Source organism: Mustela nigripes, chromosome 4 (genome assembly GCF_022355385.1).
Source record: "Mustela nigripes isolate SB6536 chromosome 4, MUSNIG.SB6536, whole genome shotgun sequence".
NCBI classification, from domain to species: domain Eukaryota; kingdom Metazoa; phylum Chordata; class Mammalia; order Carnivora; family Mustelidae; genus Mustela; species Mustela nigripes.
Window position 1 is genome coordinate 91,458,075 of NC_081560.1, and position 22,225 is coordinate 91,480,299.

The following is a 22,225-nucleotide window of genomic DNA, read 5'->3' on the forward strand; positions in this document are numbered from 1 at the left end:
AAGAAGAGAAAAAGAAGATCAGAACTGACTGGTCAACAAATGAATTACCAGGAACAGTATTCAGAGAATAAAGAGATTTTGTTTTCCAGGTGCTTGAGTGTGTGAAACTGCTCAGATATGCATCAAAGAAAAACCTCTCCTGTTCTCACCAACACCAGGGCTACTGTGTCAGAAATTTAGGATTGTGTTTCTGAAAGAGGTTATGCTTCTCTAACTGAAAAAGTGAACATACCAACAGAAATACATTTGAGAAATGTGAAAAATCATCTCCATTTTTAGAAAGCCACACTAATCTTTATCAGGGAAAGCAAAGTGAGAAAATACTTTTCGTGATGACAATATTTTCTTGGAATAAAAGGAGAAATTTCCATTGGACTTTCTTTCCTGCTTTGTCGAAGATTAGTTGATCATAGAGTTGAGGGTTTATTTCTGGGCTCTCTATTCTTTTCCATTGATCTATGTTTTTGTGCCAGTACCATGCTGTCTTGATGATGACAGCTTTGTAATAGAGCTTGAAGTCCGGAATTGTGATGCCACCAACTTTGGCTTTCTTTTTCAACATTCCTTTGGCTATTCGAGGTCTTTTCTGGTTCCATATAAATTTTAGGATTATTTGTTCCATTTCTTTGAAAAGAAATGGATGGTATTTTGATAGAAATTGCATTAAGTGTGTAGATTGCTTTAGGTAGCATAGGCATTTTCACAATATTTGTTCTTCCAATCCAGGAGCATGGAACATTTTTCCAATTTTTTGTGTCTTTCTCAATTTCTTTCATGAGTACTTTATAGTTTTCTGAGTATAGATTCTTAGCCTTTTTGGTTAGGTTTATTCCTAGGTATCTTATAGTTTTGGGTGCAATTGTAAATGGGATTGACTCCTTAATTTCCATTTCTTCTGTCTTGTTGTTGGTGTAGAGAAATGCAACTGATTTTTGTGCATTGATTTTATTTCCTGACACTTTACTGAATTCCTGTACAAGTTCTAGCAGTTTTGGAGTGGAGTCTTTTGGGAATTCCACATACAGTATCATATCATCTGCAAAGACTGATAGTTTGACTTCTTCTTTGCTGATTTGGATGCCTTTAATTTCCTTTTGTTGTCTGATTGCTGAGGCTACGACTTCTAGTACTATGTTGAATAGCAGTGCTGATAATGGACATCCCTGCCCTGTTCCTGACCTAAGCAGAAAAGCTTTCAGTTTTTCTCTATTGAGAATGAGATTTGCAGTGGGTTTTTCATAGATGGCTTTGATAATATTGAGGTTTGTGCCCTCTATCCCTACACTTTGAAGAGTTTTGATCAGGAACGGATGCTGTACTCTGTCAAATGCTTTTTCAGCATCTATTGAGAATATGATATGGTTCTTGTTCTTTCTTTTATTAATGTGTTGTATCACATTGATTGATTTGTGGATGTTGAACCAACCTTGCAGCTCTGGAATAAATACCACTTGGTCGTGGTGAATAATCCTTTTAATGTACTGTTGAATCCTATGGCTAGTATTTTGGTGAGAATTTTCGCATCTGTGTTCATCAAGGATATTGGTTTGTAGTTCTCTTTTTTGATGGGATTCTTGTCTGGTTTTGGGATCAAGGTGATGCTGGCCTCAAAAAATGAGTTTGGAAGTTTTCCTTCCATTTCTATTTTTTGAATCAGTTTCAGGAGAATAGGAACTAGTTCTTCTTTAAATGTTTGGTAGAATTCCCCGGGGAAGCCGTCTGGCCCTGGGCTTTTGGTTGTTTGGAGATTTTTGATGACTATTTCAATCTCCTTACTGGTTATGGGTCTGTTCAGGCTTTCTATTTCTTCCTGGTTCAGTTGTGGTAGTTTATATGTCTCTAAGAATGCATCCGTTTCTTCCAGATTGTCAAATTTGTTGCCATAGAGTTGCTCATAGTATGTTCTTATAATTGTCTGTGTTTCATTCATGATTTTATTTATTTGGGTCCTTTCTATTTTCTTTTTGATCAGTCTGGCCAAGGATTTATCAATCTTATTAATTCTTTCAGAGAACCAGCTCCTATTTTCGTTGATTTGTTCTATTGTTCTTTTGGTTTCTATTTCATTGATTTCTGCTCTGATATTTATATTTCTCTTCTCTTGCTGGGTTTAGGGTTTCTTTCTTGTTCTTTCTCCAGCTCCTTTAGGTGTAGGGTTAGGTTGTGTACTTGAGACCTTTCTTGTTTCTTAAGAAAGGCTTGTACCACTATATATTTTCCTCTCAGGACTGCCTTTGTTGTGTCCCACAGATTTTGAACCATTGTGTTTTCATTATCATTTGTTTCCATGAATTTTTTCAATTCTTCTTTAATTTCCTGGTTAACCCATTCATTCTTTAGAAGGATGCTGTTTAGTCTCCATGTATTTGGGTTCTTTCCAAATTTCCTCTTGTGATTGAGTTCTAGCTTCAGAGCATTGTGGTCTGAAAATATGCAGGGAATGATCCCAATCTTTTGATACCAGTTGAGACCTGATTTAGGACCGAGGATGTGATCTATTCTGGAGAATGCTCCATGTGCACTGGAGAAGAATGTGTATTCTGTTGCTTTGGGATGAAATGTTCTAAATATATCTGTGATGTCCATCTGGTCCAGTGTGTCATTTAAGGCCTTTATTTCCTTGTTGATCTTTTGCTTGGATGATCTGTCCATTTCAGTGAGGGGAGTGTTAAAGTCCCCTACTATTATTATATTATTGTTGATGTGTTTCTTTGATTCCGTTATTCATTGGTTTGTATAATTGGCTGCTCCCACGTTAGGGGCATAGATATTTAAAATTGTTAGATCTTCTTGTTGGACAGATCCTTTGAGTATGATACAGTGTCCTTCCTCATCTCTTATTATAGTCTTTGGCTTAAAATCTAATTGATCTGATATAAGGATTGCCACTCCTGCTTTTTTCTGATGTCCATTAGCATGGTAAATTGTTTTCCACCCCCTCACTTTAAATCTGGAGGTGTCTTCGGGCTTAAAATGAGTTTCTTGGAGGCAACATATAGATGGGTTTTGTTTTTGTATCCATTCTGATACCCTTTGTCTTTTGATTGGGGCTCTTAGCTCATTAACATTCAGGGTAACTATTGAGAGATATGAATTTAGTGCCATTGTATTGCCTGTAAGGTGACTGTTACTGTATATTGTCTCTGTTCCTTTCTGATCTACTACTTTTAGACTCTCTCTTTGCTTAGAGGACCCCTTTCAATATTTCCTGTAGAGCTGGTTTGGTGTTTGCAAATTCTTTCAGTTTTTGTTTGTCCTGGAAGCTTTTTATCTCTCCTTCTATTCTCAGTGATAGCTTAGCTGGATATAGTATTCTTGGCTGCATGTTTTTCTCGTTTAGTGCTCTGAATATATCATGCCAGCTCTTTCTGGCCTGCCAGGTCTCTGTGGATAAGTCTGCTGCCAATCTAATATTTTTACCATTGTATGTTACAGACTTCTTTTCCCAGGCTGCTTTCAGGATTTTCTCTTTGTTACTAAGACTTGTAAATTTTACTATTAGGTGACAGGGTGTAGACCTATTCTTACTGATTTTGAGGGAGGTTCTCTGCACCTCCTGGATTTTGATGCTTGTTCCCTTTGCCATATTAGGGAAATTCTCTCCAATAATGCTTTCCAATATACCTTCTGCTCCCCTCTCTCTTTCTTCTTCTTCTGGCATCCCAGTTATTCTAATGTTGTTATGTCTTATGGTGTCACTTATCTCTCAAATTCTCCCCTCATGGTCCAGTAGCTGTTTGTCCCTCTTTTGCTCAGCTTCTTTATTCTCTGTCATTTGGTCTTCCACATCGCTAATTCTTTCTTCTGCCTCATTTATCCCAGCAGTGAGAGCATCCATTTTTTATTGCACCTCATTAATAGCTTTTTTGATTTCAACTTGGTTAGATTTTAGTCCTTTTATTTCTCCAGAAAGGGCTTTTATATCTCCCGAGAGAGTTTCTCTAATATCTTCTATGCCTTTTTTGAGTCCAGCTAGAACCTTGAGAATCATTGTTCTGAGCTCTAGATCTGACATATTACCAATGTCGTATATTGATTAGGTCCCTAGTCTTCAGTACTGCCTCTTGTTCTTTTTTTGTGGTGAATTTTTCCACCTTGTCATTTTTTCCAGGTAAGAGCCTATGAAGGAGCAAGTAAAATACTAGAAGGGTGGCAAAGACCCCAGGAAAATGCACTTTAACCAAATCAGAAGAGACCCCAAATCATGGGGGGAACTAGGGGATAAAAAGAGGTTCAGGAAAAAAAAAGAAACAATTAAAAAAAGAAAATAAATAAAGAAAAAATATAAAAATATAAACTAGTTTTAAAAACGTTAAAAAAGAAAAGGGTAAAAGTTAAAAAATATTAGCAGAAGAAGAAAAAGGATTGAAAAAAATTAAATTAACTTCTAGACTAAAGAATCATGGGGAGAAAGCCATGAGTTCTGTGCTTTGCTTTCTCCTCCTCTGGAATTCCGCTGCTCTCCTTGGTATTGAAACTGCACTCCTTGGTAGGTAACTTGGTCCTGGCTGGATTTCTTGTTAATCTTCTGGGGCAGGGGCCTGTTGTAGTGATTCTCAAGTGTCCTTGCCCCAGGTGGAATTGCACCACCCTTACCAGGGGCCAGGCTGACTAATCAGCTCGGGTTTGCTTTCAGGAGCTTTTGTTCCCTGAATGCTTTCCATAGAGTTCTGGAGGATGGGAATGAAAATGGCAGCCTCCCAGTCTCCAGCCCAGAGGAGCTGAGAGCTCAGGGCCCCACTCCTCAATGAGCCCTCAGAGAATAGTGCCCAGTTACTCCCATCTCCCTGGCCTCTGGCCACACTCTGAACTCACCCAGCCTGCTACTGGTTCAAGGTAACCCCGAACTGTGAGCTCACTCCTTGGCTTTGTCTCTGTAGCCGGCTTCCCTGTTCTAATACCTGCAAGCTGTGTGACACTCAGACACCCCTGATATTTCTATGACCCTGCGGGACCTGAGGCCACACTGACCCCGCGTGCACTTCACCCCAGTTTAGCCCCTCGAGCGATGTCCCTCAGCAGAACAGACTTTTAAAAGTCCTGATTTAGTGCTCCGTTGCTCCACTGCTTGCCAGGAGTTGGCCCCTCCCCCCTGCAGTCTATCTTCTCCTCCCTTTGGATTCACTTCTCCGCCAATCCTACCTTTCAGAAAGTGGTTGATTTTCTGTTTCTAGAATTGCTGTTCTTCCTCTCTTTGATCTCCCGATCGATTTGTAGGTGTTTTCAATCTTTAGATAAGCTATCTAGCTGATCTCCTGCTACCTGAAGTAGTCTCAGCCTGCTACTTCTCCGCCATCTTGACTCCTCCTCCTGAGTTACATATTTTTCACTGTATTTGGCAAGAGTGTGGAGAAGTATAAGGCCATCATGAAAATTGGAAGAAAAGACTTATGTATATAATAACAATGAAATAATAATCCCACACCTTTATGCAGAAATGCAAACATTTTATAGATCAGCAGTTTGAAGAAAGTTCACAGATTTGGGGGAATGTTAAAACTTACCATACTTATTGCTTTAGGTGTTATGATGATGCAAAATTCTTCTGTGAGTAAGAAAAAATCTTGGAGGAAAAAATCTGTTGTTTTATTACTCTGGATTCTTTTCCTATTCACCATTCTTAGCTTTTCAAAATAAAGGAAATGGTCGTGTTGTTTGAGGGCAATGTAAGATGTAACTTAAAGAGTCCCTGAGTTCCTATATGAGTTGAGATGACTCAGTGAAACAGTTCAGTAGGAGAGGGTCAACACATCACAGTGGCCTTTCCCATTACAACTGAACTGCTTCATTGAGTCATCTCAGTGGGTGAGTCTGGTGATGGGTATTAAGGAGGGCATGTATTGCATGGAGCACTGGGTGTGGTGCATTAAAAATGAATCTTGGAACACTGAAAAAAAATAAATTAAAAAGCAACAACAGTATTGTAAGAACATTCCTCTTTCTCCACATCCTCTCCAACATTTGTTGTTTCCTGCCTTGTTAATCTTCGTCCTCCTAGCTAGTGATGGACATTTTTTCATGTGTCTGCCCCAGTCTGGGATGCCTTTGTGCTCCTGTGTTATTTCATCTTCCCAGTGCCAGTGCTTATAACCGCTCCCTCTCTCTTTCATTTATCTTTTGATACCTGTCCACACGATCATGGCTCCCCAATTTATACGTCAAAACTGGCCACAGGAGGTATTCTGTTTCTATAGATCCTGACATATCTACTTACATCTTAGGCTGATTTCAGGCTGTTCAGAATGGTCTGGCAGATATCCTGCTTAATTCAGGGGACTGGTTGAAATAGGGTCCCCTATTCTTCCACCATCTTTCCCCCCTCTTGAGTCTTCTCCTTGTTCTGCTCCCCAGAGACAGTCTGTCTCTTGAACTATCTGAGTTCTATTCCACTGTGATATTTACTCAAGACTTGCTAGCATGTTGGTGAAAGGTCAGGGAAGTAGACATTCTCTGGTATTTTAATTAAATTTCAATTTTAAGCAGACAGAATGAAACTGGTTCATAAGGACATAGCCTTTACAAGTATTCCTGCCTCTTTTACAGAGGTGGAATTTTTCAATCCTTTCTTCCTCCTCCAGTTACTGTAGATACCCTCCCTACTTCAGACCATGGTTTTGATGCCCACCCTTCTGCAGATGTATACATGTTACTTTTGGACCCAGGGGAGATGTTCTGTGGAAAGTTTCAGTGGTTGCCTTCTTTACCTTCCCTTAACTGCAGTGAGATTCCACAAGGTCCTTCCCCTGTAGATGAAGTCACTTTTTTTCTACAGTGGTGATGGGGTAGATTAGGAGAGTGGATTTCACCAGTAGACATTTTTCCCCTCCTATAGCAACAAGGGAAGCTTTCACTGAATTGTCTCTGATCTCCCCTGCAAGAATTTCGTGAGTTTCCTGGAGAAGACACTTAAAAGTTGAAGGAAAATACCATCTGTATATTCCCAAAGGCTTACAATCTCCCACTAGATAACTGAGTTCTCATTATTGCATTAAAGAAATTCTATTTTAATTTTGTGACCAGGTGAATGTGTTTGACAACGTCTGTCCAGGGTGAGCAAATGCTCACCTTCTGTTTCCCCTTGCAAAGGATTGTCTATCTCCAGATTTTTAAAAAAGATTTTATTTATTCATTTGACAGAGAGAGAGAGAGAGGTCACAAGTGGACAGAGAGGCAGGCAGGTTGGGGGGTGGGGGAACAGGCTCCCCACTGAGCAGAGAGCCCAGTGCGGGCCTTGATCCCAGGACCCTGAGATCATGACACAAGCCGAAGACAGAGGCTTAGCCCACTGAGCCACCCAGGCATCCTACCTCCAGATTTTTAAGTCACATACCCTACAACCTCATTTCCCTGATGGACTCAAAGTATTATGTTTCATTCCTGCTTTTTTTTTTTTTATATATTATTGTAAAATGGCAGCAGTGCCATTTCCAACTTCTACATCTCTGAGCAATTGTGGGTCTTCTGCCACTTTTTTGTTTTTGCTTTTCTGTTTTTTATTATATTAAAATTCTACCAAATACTGAGCACCTGGTTGGCTCAGTTGCTTAAGCATCTGCCTATCACTCAGATTGTGAATCTCAGGTTTTGGGATTAAGTCCTGCATTGGGCTCCCTGCTCCATAGGGAGTCTGCCTCTGCTTCTCTCTTTCTTTCCTTCTCTCATGAATATATTAAAAAATATTTTTTTAAAAGATAAATAAAAAATATTAAAATAAAATAAAATTCTACCAAAAAGAGAAGAAAAGTAAATTTCAGGTGACTTCTGCCTAAATTCTACTATTTGTCTTTCCTATTTTTTAATTGCATTTCTTTTATTATTGAGTAGTGATATTTCTCTTAGTACTCAGGCTTTACCCTGATTTATCTTGTGAAAGTATCTTTTTCTACTCTGACTTAACCTGACATTTTCCATTTTTCTTTTTTTTTTTTTTTTTCAGTCTTGCAAAAACAGAAATGTCAAATTTGAGGAAGTGCCATTTATTAAATTTTTCTTTTATAATCTTGCTTTTAGTGCTCTAGATAAAGAATCTATTCTTAACCCAAGGTCACAAATATTTTCTTTTGTATTTTCATCTAGAAGTTTTATTTTTTAGGTTATACATTTACAACCTAGGAAACATTTTTACAGAAAGAAATGCAGGAATAGAGGGAACACAAGCTGGGGGAGTAGGAGATAAAGAAGCAGGCTTCCCACCAAGCAGGGAGCCTGATGCTGGGCTTTATCCCAGGACCCTGGGATCATGACCTGAACCGAAGTCAGATGCTTAATAACTATGCCACCCATGCACCCCCATTAGAAAACATTTAATTAGTTTGTGTATATGGTGGTTGGTATTAATTGAGTTGTTCTTGTTTTGTTTTGCTTTTTCACATAGATGGACAATTGTTCTAATACCATTTATTGAAAAGTCTATTCTCTGCTCATTGGATTTCCTTGGCACCATGTTAGAAATTAGTCAACTACTTAAGTGTTGCCTTAGTCCAAAATTCTTTTCCTGTTATCTATGCATATATGAATTCACCAATACTCCACTCTCTTGATCATTGAGGCTTAAGAGTAAATCTTAAAACGCTTTACAAAACTGGTTTGGCAATGGTATACCCGTTGCCTTTCCATACGAATTTTGCAACCAGTTTACTGATTTCTTAGAAAGGTTCTCCTGGGATTTTCACTGGGATTACATTGAATATATTTACCCTTTGGGGGGACTTTTGACATCTTATACTTATGAGTCTTTCAATCAGAGGAAATTTGCCCTGTCCCTTATAAATATGTAAACTTTATGTATAATTCTTCTAAAAATGGGTTTTTAATGGCTACATAGTATCTTGTCACTTCAAAGCCACATAGATAAAGATGTCTTTTCCTTCCTATTCATCACTGTAGCCTTTCATTGTTGTTGTGTGTTGAAAAGACACAGTGGCTCCATCTCCCAATGTAGTCAATTTAATACATTCTGCACTCATCTTTTGAAGATTAAATAAAATAACCTGTGTAAAATATTTAGAACAGATATTCTGAGATGCTTAATCCCTCTTTTCATTCACTTCTTTCTTGAAAGGGTTCATTGTTCTCTGACCCCATATTTCATTCAGGGGTCTTCTTACCTTTTATCCAGAGTTCTGTTAGGGGACAAGTGAGGCCTTGTTGAGACCCAGGCCCTCAAGTCCCTTCCCCTGGAACCCACACCAGTCAAGAATCATGATGGATAGAGTATGGGACACAAAGTTCTGTTTGCCCCTGAGAAGGGCCTGACACTGTTGTGGCAGGAATTTATGCTGCTTTCATAGCATATCTGCACTTGATAGCACCATATGATTCTTAGGAGGAGAAACAGAGAATGAAGTTGTTGTCATGATCTCAGGGAACCAGAAGAAAACTGTATGCATGGTGACCATGTGGTAAGATGTCCATTTACCAAAACTACCAAGTTTTTCTGAAGTATAGATCTACCCTTTACATTTAAAAGTGAACTCTAAGGAGATGGGGAAGGAGATTTTGTAATTTCACACATTACTTGTATGTATCACTATTTGTTGAAACTGGCAACCACCAACTACTAATTATAGAATTTTAGTCTCAGTCATGATTTTTAATTTTATTAATTTTTGGTAGACTTTTGCCATCTTTTCTTAACCAATAAAGGGAACATGTGTTATCCTTCTTTTTAACCATCTGATCTATATTCAGTATTTTTAATGTTCTTTGCAGAACCCTGGAGAACTTGGTATTACAGTATTAACCACAATGTTGTAGACACCTGATGTGCTCAGGGGGTTGTTCCATTGGAGTAGTGCTCCTTGTGTCCTATAATTGGCCCTAAATTTTGTGTGAGGTGCTGCTTCTACCTCTAGGATACAGGATTTATACCTTGGTGTCTCCTATAAACCAAACAACTGCCATGTACTTAGGGATATAAAAATTAGTATATCCCTTCAGTATGGCCACAGGATGGTAATAAAGGCATGAAATTTTTATGTTTCACACATCATTTTATCTCAAAAAGTCTATAATGCCCATGAATAAAATTGAAAAGTAATAATAAGAAATAATTATGTAATCTGTATACCCCTTTCTTGTCTTCATTTTGAACCCTCTGGGTACTAGAAATATCTCTCTACAGTGCATTGACAAACAAATGGGTTTTCCTTTGTACCATTCAGCATATATTTTCAGAGTTACCGGACATCTTAATTTAATAGGATATGTTAAAATTGCTTTAATTTGCATCATAATTGTTGACATCATATGGGCTCACTGTGTGAATAGAATCTAAGATGTTTTCCTGCTAACCTCAGGAAATACAACAGAGAGAGAGACTCAGGCTGGGCACCCAGTTGTGCAGTCTCTGTGGTTGCCCATATTGAGAAGGATATGGGTGGATCAGACCTGAAGATGGTTCTGAACGTCCAGCTTATTTTGGTAACTCTGATACTGTGGGTCCAAATCCAGCAGCCACATGGTCCCATCTTGTTTCTTTAAGAAATTTATTTTTAAGGTTGAAGTGAAAGTTTGTTGCTCTTCCCACTTATGTAAACCTAGATAAGATTTATTGAGGCAAATGTTAGATATTCTATCCCTGGACTGGTTTCTGTCAGTACCAATATATGGCTCCTTTGTTAATGTCCTCAATGGTAACCTTGCAAGATATATGGGCACACTCATCTCTTGCTCTGGAAATTGATGTTGTGTGTTGCTCCATCTTCATCCATCCAAGGCCAACTGGAAGCAGAGAAATTCCCATGGGAAAAAAAAAGTGATATAGAAAAAAGGTAACAAATAATTTTCTTGAGTTTCTTCTGTAGACTGAAGTGACTGGAAGACAAACCACAGGCCCAGAAGTATAAGACAATGACCATTTCCAACATTGGCATCCCATTGGCCTGGATGGCTCTTCAGTGACAAGATAAGGCATTAGGTCCCTTTTAACATGACGTGACAGGCTAGTGGCAGGAGAGAAGGTCAGGGCTGGTTCAGGTTTCTCAGAAGAAGTGCTGACTTAGGTATTTCCCTGGAGTTGTTCATGTTGGTACAGATCTGAGCAGTTCTGGGTCTTCCTGTGCCACATGAGTGCTGGGCAGATGGGGTAAGAGGGCTCCCCCAATCTGGAAAGAAATTCCTGGTAAATATGTCTGTCTGGGTGAGGCTGGGTGTTTCTTATACCCACTCAGCCATTCCCCCAGGAATCCTGTACTACAGAAACATTGCTCAGAAGCATAAAGACTAACCTCCTGGATTTAGCCCCTATGTCTATCTGTCTCTGATGTGCTATGATTCAGGACTCAGATACAAAACCTGACCTTACTCTTCTATAACACAGCGCAACAAAACAACAGTCAGACCCTGAAATATCTCATTGACATTATTGAATGTGCCATGTGCACAAGCCCCTTAGAATTTTTGTGTTTTTTAAAGTTAATTGAGATGTCACCATGCCGATCAGGACTCAGAGAAGTCAAATTTCAGTTATAATCTAGTTACTTCCAGGAAGGGACTAGGCTGGAACTACTGGTGTTACATGGGTCAGAGCACTTTCTGGAAACCAACTTCTACTGGCCTGGGGCCTTGCAACTGTCTCATGATCATGATGTCCCAACAGACAGTAATTCTACAAGAAAATCTGAGTAAAATGAGATAAAAAGTAAGAATACAAGGCATCCATCTTTTACTTTAACTTGGAATTTTCTCTCTGTATTTGTGACTAGAAATAGGTTTGTTTTTATTTTATATATAATTATATGTTTTTAAGTAAGATTCACATATTTGTTGCATTTCATCTTCTTTTGGTTAAATTATTTTGTGAGCAATATTCAAGATATAATAATCTATGAGAATAGTATTTTTCCATGACTACATATAATTAAACAGCCTCCTCTACCATATAACCCACTTACCTTCATATACTGAAACTTTGTCAGGACCTTACTAACTTTTTGTGAAAATCATTATTAATGGCCTATGAAAATCAAACCTTCCTATACTTCTTACCCTTTTGACTGTGAACTAAGGTATTTAATCTCTTTTTGTCTGTTTCTACATCTGTAAATGCCAAAATAAATACCTTTCAAAAATTGAGAAAGTTACATTATCAACCTAAAAATGAGAATAAATATAAAATGTATATGAAAAATAATATGTACCTAATAATAAACACAAGTTATATTTTGTGAATAGCAATATTATGTCCTTCCTAAAGTTTTCAAGTTGTATTTTTATTATTATTGGAACAGAAGAAAAAGTGACCTTGTGAAAAAAATCTTCATTGTGAAAATTATTGTTTTTACTTTTCTTAAATGTATAAAATCATAAATGAATAAGGAAGAAAAACCCATCCTCTCTGTCAGGCAAAATGGTGTCTTAAAACTTAGATATTTCTATTAATTTTCTTTCCACCAGGAGAAACATTTCTGTGATTGAAATTTAGTGTATGAGTATGAACTTTATGTAGTTTTTAAAATTTTTGATGTAAACATTTTCACTTTTATTAATTAATTTTAAAATGTCTTTTTAATGGCTTCATAATATTCCAGTAAATTTTTCACTTGCTATTCTAGGGCTCATATTGAAAAGCTGATATATATAACTTTTATCTCCTGAGGGCTTTTATCTAAAGATACTATATTAGCAAAGTATGCTGCTCTTCCATAAGTGACATGAAAAACCACACTTAGCAAAGATATTTTGAACAGGAAAATAGTAATGTACGAAAGATTCCTTTCTTTTTATTGTGTTCAGTTATCCAGCATACAGTACATCATTACTTTTGATGTAATGTTCATTGATTCATAAGTTGAGTGTAACACCCAGTGCTCATCACAACACATGCCCTTCTTAATACCCATCACCAGGTTACCCATCTAACTACCCCTTTCTTTCTGTAACCCTGTGTTTGGTTCCCAGAGTCCAGAGTCTGTCAAATTTTTTCTTCCTTCTGATTTCTTACCATTTAGTTCTCAATCCCTTCCCCTATGGTCCTCCACTCTATTCCTTATGTTCCACATATAAGTGAAAGACAATGATATTGTCTTTCTCTACTTGACTTATTTCACTTAGCATAATGCCCTCCAGTTCAATCTATGTTGATGTAAATGGGGGGGGGTGTATTCATCCTTTCTGTTGCTGAGTAATATTCCTTTGTTAAGAAGCAGAATCCATACCTTGGGGTGCCTGGGTGGTTCAGTGGGTTAAGCCTCTGCCTTCGGCTCAGGTCATGATCCCAGGGTCCTGAGATTGAGCCCCACATTGGGCTCTTTGCTCAGCAGGAAGCCTGCTTCCTCCTCTCTCTGCCTGCCTCTCTGCCTACTTGTAATCTCTGTCTGTCAAATAAAATAAATAAAATCTTAAAAAAAAGAAGCAGAATCCATACTTTTCATTCATTTCTTTTGGAAAAGATTCATCTTACCCATTCATATGTTCCACTTAGATTCTGGCCTCCAGTTTTCTTCCATAAAAAATATATGGGACTAGGAAGGCTCTAATCAGGCTCAAGAAGACAGTGGTGCTCCTATTAGAAATCTATCACAGTCAGAAATGGCATGGGTTAAAATGACAATCAAAGAACATGAGCCCAACTGAAGTGGAAGAAGAAGGGCTGAAGGATCATATGTAATTCCATCTCTTTTATGTTTCTGGCCTGCAAATCCTTCTTTCTCCCAGCAGATCTCAAACTTGAATAGCCTCTGGGGTCTTCAAGTAGGTGATAGAGTGAATGAATATTGATGCTAGTGAGGAAATTTATCATTAATGTTAGGAGTTCATAGGGAAGTTGTAAGGAGATCTCTATATTCCAACAAGAACTGCACTGTAGATTCTACTATTAGAAATAGAGTTTTTTTATTGTTTTATATTGAAAAGTCAATGGATGATTTACTGGCATTTTATTTAGTCTCTGAAGAGACTTAATCACTCAGGTCCTGCAGCACATTGTAATGATTTGTGACAGTTAATGTTCAGTATTGGTTCTGTCCACACTGTGGTAGACAATATCTTGTTCCTTTTATTGTCCTGCAGTGATGAAGTCGTTTGTTTAGTGGCTTAATCTTGATTTCTGTGGAAATGAGAATGGTTTCTACTTGCCAGGAGCTATTTTATAATTTATCAGTATAATGTTTTAAAATAGTTCATGTTTAAAAAACCTCAACTTTCAGAAGAGCAAATACTTGGGATACCTTGGTAGCTCAGTTGGTTAAGTGTTTAACTGTTAATTTCAACTCATGAACTTAGGACCCCAGTTTAGAGTCCTAAGACTGAGCCCCACATTGGGCTTGTACTGAGCATGGAGCTTAAAAGTCTCTCTCTCTGCTCCTCCAAAAAATGAAGTGAGCTAACATTTAATTAGTATTTTTTATTGTTAGGGTTTTTTTCTTAAATATTCTTCACCTTTTCTATCTTCAGAGCAATCACATGATATGAATGCTTCTAGTTCATTTTTCATAGATTAGAACAGGGAGGTACAGAGGAGTGACATGAGATTCAAGGTAAGTCACATGCTAAGTAGGGCATGATAGTAAACATCATTCTTGAAGAAAGTTAAAGAAAATGATAAAGACAAAGTTAAAAATCTGCATGAGCATCTCACCAGGAGCTGGAACTCTCTCCATTATAGTGTCTGGATTTCTAGATTTCTTCTTTGCAGATAAATGGACATAAACATTATTTTGTGGACTACAAATACATTGATGAGTCACAGTTCCATATGAACAGGGTTTTATATTTTTGTTTTAGTTCACTTCATATTCTGAGGAACTCCCCAAGCCACTAAAGAATTTTTTCATGCCAGAGACTATGAATTTTTTATATCTGTTACCCAGGAGCTGCCTGAAACTATGCAAATTTATTAATTTCTTTCTGTCTCAAAATCCTCATCTGAAAATAGGTGTGATAACAATCTTATCACAGAAGTTAGTGTATATTAAAAAACTGAGAGTATTTCAATCTAATAATTGCTAGTCCAGGTTCTGAAATATAGCAAATTTTTATAATAATTACATTTGATTTCTAGTACTATCATTTCTCAAATTTAATGTCCCCATACTGTCAACTATTATTATCTACACCAACTTTTCTTATGAAGAAGATTTGGTGATCATTTTGAAGTAGTAACCTTGAAAACCAGTCACATATTATTAGTATTTCATTTCTCTGCATTTATTTTTCCATATTCATCTTTTCCTCCATCTTCTCTTCAGCAAAGCTTTTTAGCTTGCCTTTTATGATTTCCATATGTCTTTCTCTAAATGTTTACATGTATTAAAACTTGAAACAGTTCTGGCCTAAAACTGTGATCTGTGCCATGATCAGGCCACTGCTCTTTGAACAGGGACCCAACAAGTGGCAGATCTGGGGAGAGCCACCAGAAGAGCAGAACAACAGGAATCTTCTGGGTTTGGAGACACAAATGGGCTGCGTGCCAGAGACAGAAATGCTTGGTCATAGGCTGGATGAGCTCAGAGTGTGGCCAGAGACCAGGGAGATGGGAGTGATTGAGCACTTTTCTCTGAGGGTGCACTGAGGAGTGGGTCCTGAGCTCTTGGCTCCCAGGGGCCAGAGACTGGGAAGCTGCCATTTTCAATCCCATCCTCCAGAGCTCTATGGAAAGCGTTCAGGGAACAAAAGCTCCTGAGAGTGAACCTGAGAAGATTACTTAGCCCAACCCCTGGCAAGGGTGGCACAATTCCACCTCAAGCAAAGACACTTGAGAATCACTATAACAGGCCCCTCTGCCCAGAAGATCAGCAAGAACATCCAGTCAAGACCAAGCTCACTGATCAAGAAGAACAGTGGAATTCCAGAGGAGGGGAAAGCAAGGCATGGAATTCTTGGCTTTTTCCCCATGATTCTTTAGTCTTGCAAAGGTAATTAATTTTTGTTTTATTTTATTTTTTCTTATTCTTTTTTTTAACTTTTACTCTTTCTTTTTTTTTTAACATTTTTAACTAGTTTATCTTAACAATACCTTTCTTAAAAAACATCTTTTTGAACCTTCATTACTATAGTCATATTTTACCCTTCATTGTATCTAACTTTATGTTTTATATACATATAGGGTTTTTTCTTCTAAAAATTTTTGGGATACAATTTCTTCTAATAGATCAAAATATACCCTAAATCTAGCACAGGGCTTTGTTCTAGTCTCCAGCCTGAGCAAATTCTTTCCACTTTCTTTTTCTTTCTTTTCCCAACCAAAGTACCAACTCCTTGTTTAGATATTTTTTAAATTTTCATCTTTACATTCCAAACCTTCATCGTGTTTACCCTTATTTTTGTGTATAGATAGATAGATAGATAGATATAGGTTTTTCTTTCTTTAAAATTTTGGGAGATAGTTTCTTCTAAGAGACCAAAATACACCAAAAAGCAAGTGGGTGGCTCTCTTTTATTCACCAGTCTAATATATATATATATATATATATACACACATATACATATATATATATACATATACATATATATATATATATTTAATTTTTTAAAAGGACTTTATTTATTTATTTGACAGAGATCACAAGTAGGCCAAAAGGTAGGCAGGGAGACAGAGGAGGAAGCAGGCTCCCTGCTGAGCAGAGAGCCCGATGTGGGGCTTGATCTCAGGACCCTGGGATCATGACCTGAGCCAAAGGCAGAGGCTTTAACCCACTGAGCCACCCAGGTGCCCCAATTTTTAAAATTTTTTAACTTCTTTTTACCCCTTCTTCTCCCCACAATTTGGGTTCTCTTCTGATTTGGTTAACACAAATTTTTCTGGGGTCTTTTCCATTCTTTTAGTATTTAATTCTCTCATTCATATATTCTTATCTGGATAAAATGACAAGGTGGAAAAACTCACCACAAAAAAATAAAAGATAGAAAGAAACAAGAGGCAGAAATGAAGGCTAGGGACCTAATTAATACAGACATTGGTAATATGTCAGATCTAGAATTAAGAATGACAATTCTCATGGTGCTAACTGGGCTCGAAAAAGTCATGGAAGATATTAGAAAAGCCCTGTATGGAGAAATAAAAGCCCTTTCTGGAAAATAAAAGAACTAAAATATAACCAAATTGAAATTTAAAAAACTATTAATGAGGTTCAATAAAAAAATGGAGCCTCTTACTGCTAGGAAAATGAGGCAGAAGAGAGAATTAGTGATATAGAAGACCAAATGACAGAAAATAAAGAAGTTGAGCAAAAGAGAGAGAAACAACTACTGTACCATGAGGGGAGAATTTGAGAGATACATGATACCATAGACAAAACAATATTAGAATAATTTGGATTCCAGAAGAAGAAAGGGAAAGGGGGGGGGCAGAAGGTATATTGGAGCAAATTATTGTAGAGAATTTCCCTAATGTGGCAAAGGGAACAAACATAAAAATCCAGGAGGTGCAGAGAAACCCCCTCAAAATCAATAAGAATAGTTCCACACCCCATCATCTAATAGTAAAACTTACAAGTCTTACTAACAAACAGAAAATCCTGAAAGCAGACCAGGACAAGAGGTCTGTAATATACAATGACAAAAATATTAAATTGGCAGCAAACTTATCCAAAGAGACCTGGCTGGCCAGAAAGAATTGGCATGATATATTCAGAACACTAGATGAGAATAATATGCAACCAAGAATACTATATCCAGCTAGGCTATCATTGAAAATAGAAGGAGAGATAAAAGGCTTCCAGGACAAACAAAAACTAAAAGAATTTGTAAACACCAAAACAGCTCTACAGGAAATATTGAAAGGGGTCCTCTAAGCAAGGAGAGAGCCTAAAAGTAGTAGACCAGATAGGAACAGAGACAATATACAGTAACAGTCACCTTACAGGCAATACAATGACACTAAATTCATAACTCTCAATAGTTACTCTGAATGCAAATGGGCTAAATTCCCCAATCGAAAGACAACAGAATGGATTTAAAAAAAAAAAAAATCAATATGCTGTCTACAAGAAACTCGTTTTAGACCCAAAGACACCTCCAGGTTTAAAGTGAGGGCATGAAAAACAATTTACCATGCTAATGGACATCAAAAGAAAGTGGGAGTGGCACTCCTTATATCAGATAAATTAGACATTATTAGATATTAGATATATAGACTTTATTATTAGATATTATTTTTAGATATTATTAGATAATATTAGATATTAGATATATAGACTTTATTAGATAAATTAGACTTTAAGCTAAAGACTATAATTAGAGGTGAGGAAGGACACTATATCATACCCAAAGGGTCAGTCCAACAAGAAGATCTAACAATTTTAAATATCCAAGCCCCTAACATGGAAGAAGCCAACTATATAAACAAAATCAAAGAAACACATCAACAATAATACAATAATAGTAGGGGTCTTTAACACCCCCCTCACTGAAATGGACAGATGATCCAGGCAAAAAAGATGAACAAGGAAATAAAAGCTTTAAATGACACACTGGACCAGATGGACATTACAGATATATTCAGAACGTTCCAGCCCAAAGCAATAGAATACATATCCTTCTCTAGTGCACAGAGAACATTCTCCAGAATAGATCACGTCCTGGGTCACAAATCAGGTTTCAACTGGTACCAAAAGATTGGGATCATTCCCTGCATATTTTCAGACCACAATGCTCTGAAGCTTCAACTCAATGACAAGAGGAAAGTTGGAAAGAACCCAAATACATAGAGAGTAAACAGCATCCTTCTAAAGAATGAATGGGTTAACCAGGAAATTAAAGAAAAATTGAAAAAAAATTCATGGAAACAAATGATAATGAAAACAAAACTGTTCAAGATCTGTGGGATGCAGCAAAGGTGGTCCTGAGAGGAAAGTATATAATCATATAAGCCTTTCTCAAGAAACAAGAAAAGTCTCAGGTATACAATTTAACCCTACACCTAAAGGAGTAATATTAAACAGCAATGAAAGCCTAAACCCATCAGGAGAAGAGAAATCATAAAGATCAGAGCAGAAATCAATGACATAGAAACAAACAAAATAGAAAAATCAATGAAACTAAGAGCTTGTTCTTTGAATGAGTTAATAATATCAATAGACCCCTGGCCAGACTTATCAAAAAAAAAAAAAAAAAAGAGAGAGAGAGAGAGAGAGAAAGGACACAAATAAATAAAACCATGAATGAAAGAGGAGAGATCACAACCAACACTAAAAAAAAAAAAATTTATAAGAACATATTATGAGCAAATATACACCAACAAATTTGACAATCTGGAAGTAATGGATGCATTCTTAGAGACATATAATGTACCATAACTGAACCAGGAAAAAATAGAAAACCTGAACAGACCCATAACCAGTAAGGAGATTGAAACAGTCATCAAAACTCTCCCAACAAACAAGAGCCCAGGGCCAGACAGTTTCCCAGGGAAATTCTACCAAGCATTTAAAGAAGAATTAATTCCTATTCTCCTGAAACTGTTCCATAAATTAGAAATGGAAGGAAAACTTCCAAACTCATTTTATGAGGCCAGCATTATCTTGATCCCAAAACCAGACAAAGACCCCATCAATAAAGAGAATTACAGACCGATAACTTTGATGAACACAATGCAAAAATTCTCACCAAAATAATAGCCAGTAGGATCCAACAGTACATGAAAATGATTATTCACCATGAACAAGTGGGATTTATTCTTGGGCTACAAGGTTGGGTTAACATCTGCAAATCAATCAATGTGATACAATACATTAATAAAAGAAAGAATAAGAACAATATAATACTCCCAATAGATGCTGAAACAAAGTACAGCATCCTTTCCTGATCAAAACTCTTCAAAGTGTAGGGGTAGAGGGTGCTTACCTCAATATCATCAAAGCCATCTATGAAAAACCCACAGCGAATATCATTCTCAATGGAGAAAAACTGAGCTTTTCTGTTAAGGTCAGAAACACGGCAGGGATGTCCGTTATCACCACTACTACTCAACATAGTACTAGAAGTCCTAGCCTCAGCAATCAGACAATAAAAAGAAATTAAAGGCATCCGAATTGGCAAAGAAGAAGTCAAACCCCCAGTCTTTGAAGATGATATGATACTTCATGTGGGAAACCCAAAAGACTCCACTCCAAATCTCCTAGAACTTATACAGGAATTCAGTAAAGTGTCAGGATATAAAATCAATCCACAGAAATCAGTTTCATTTCTATACACCAACAACAAGACAGAAGAAAGAGAAATTAAGGAGTCAATTTCATTTACAATTACACCTCAAACCAAAGATTCCTAGAAATAAACCTAACCAAAGAGGCAAGGAATCTATACTCAGAAAACAATAAAGGACTCATGAAATAAATTGAGAAAGACACAAAGAAATGGAAAAATGTTCCATGCTCCTGGATTGGAAGAAGAAAAATTGTGACAATATCTATGCTACCTAAAGCAATCTACATGTTTAATGCAACCTCTATCAAAATCCCATCAATTGTTTTCAAAGAAATGGAACAAATAATCATACAATTTATATGGAAACAGAAAGGACTTTGAATAGCCAGAGGAATGTTGAAAAAGAAAGCCAAAGTTGGTGGCATCACAATTCCAGACTTCAAGCTCTATTGCAAAGCTGTCATCATCAAGACAGTATGGTACTGGCACAAAAACAGACACATAGATCAGCGGAACAGAAAAGAGAGCCCAGAAATAGACCTTCAACTCTATGGTCAACTAATCTTCGACAAAGCAAGAAAGAATGTCCAAATGAAAAAAGACAGCCTCTTCAACAAATGGTGTTGGGAAAATTGGACAGCCATGTGCAGAAAAATAAAACTGGACCTTTTCCTTATACCAGACACAAAAATAGACTCAAAATGGATAAAAGACCTCAATGTAAGAAAGGAATCCATCAAAATTCTTGAGGGGAACACAGGTAGTAACTTCTTTGACCTCAGCCACAGCAACTTCTTCCTAGAAACATCGCCAAAAGCAAAGGAAGCAAGGACAAAAATGAAATATTGGGATTTCATCAAGATCAAAAACTTTTACCCAACAAAGGAAACTGTCAACAAAACCAAAAGGAAACTGACAGAATGGGAGAAGATGTTTGCAAACAACATACCAGATAAAGGGCTAGTGTCCAGAATCTATAAAGAACTTAGCAAACTCAACACCCAAAGAACAAATAATCCAATCAAGAAATGGGCAGAGGACATGAACAGACATTTCTGTAAAGGAGACATCCAGATGGCCAGCAGACACATGAAAAAGTACTCAACATCACTTGGCATCAGGGAAATACAAATCAAAACCACAATGAGATACCACCTCACACCAGTCAGAATGGCTAAAATTAACAAGTCAGGAAATGACAGATGCTGGCGAGGATGTGGAGAAAGGGGAACCCTCCTACACGTTGGTGGGAATGCAAGCTGGTGCAACCACTCTGGAAAACAGCATGGAGGTTCCTCAAAAAGCTGAAAAACAGAGCTACGCTATGACCCAGAAATTGCACTACTGAGTAATTACCATAAAGATACAAATGTAGTGATCCGAAGGGGCATGTGCATCCAAATGTTTATAGCAGCAATGTTCACAATAGCCAAACTATGGCAAGAATCTAGATGTCCATCAATGGATGAATGGATAAAGAAGATGTGATGTGTATAAATGCAATGGAATACTATGCAGCCATCAAAAGAAATGAAATCTTGCCATTTACAATGATGTGGATGGAACTAGAGGGTATTATGCTGAGTGAAATAAGTCAGTCAGAGAAAGACAATTATCATATGATCTCCCTGATATGAAGAATTTGAGAGGCAACGTGGGGGACTTGTGGGCTAGGGAAGGAAAAAATGAGACAAGATGGGATTGGGAGGGAGACAGCCATAAGAGACTCTTACTCTCACAAAACAAACTGTGGGTTGCTGGTGGGAGGTGGGTAGGGAGAGGGTGGTTGGGTTATGGACACTGGGGAGGGTATGTGCTATTTTGAGTGCAGTGAAGTGTGTAAACCTGGTGATTCACAGACCTGTACCCCTGGGCTAATAATATATCATATGTTAATATATATATTTTTTAATTTTAAAAAAAGAATCCCCTGGGGAAGGGGGGAGATGTGGTCCATATAAACAATGGAATATTACTCAGCTATCAGAAAGGCTAAATACCCAACTTTTTTATCAACATGCACAGGACTAGAGGAGATTATGCTGAGTGAAATAAGTTAAGCAGAGAAAGTAAATTATCATTCAGCTTCACTTACTTATGAAGCATAAGGAATAAAGGAGGACATTAGGAGAAGGGAAGG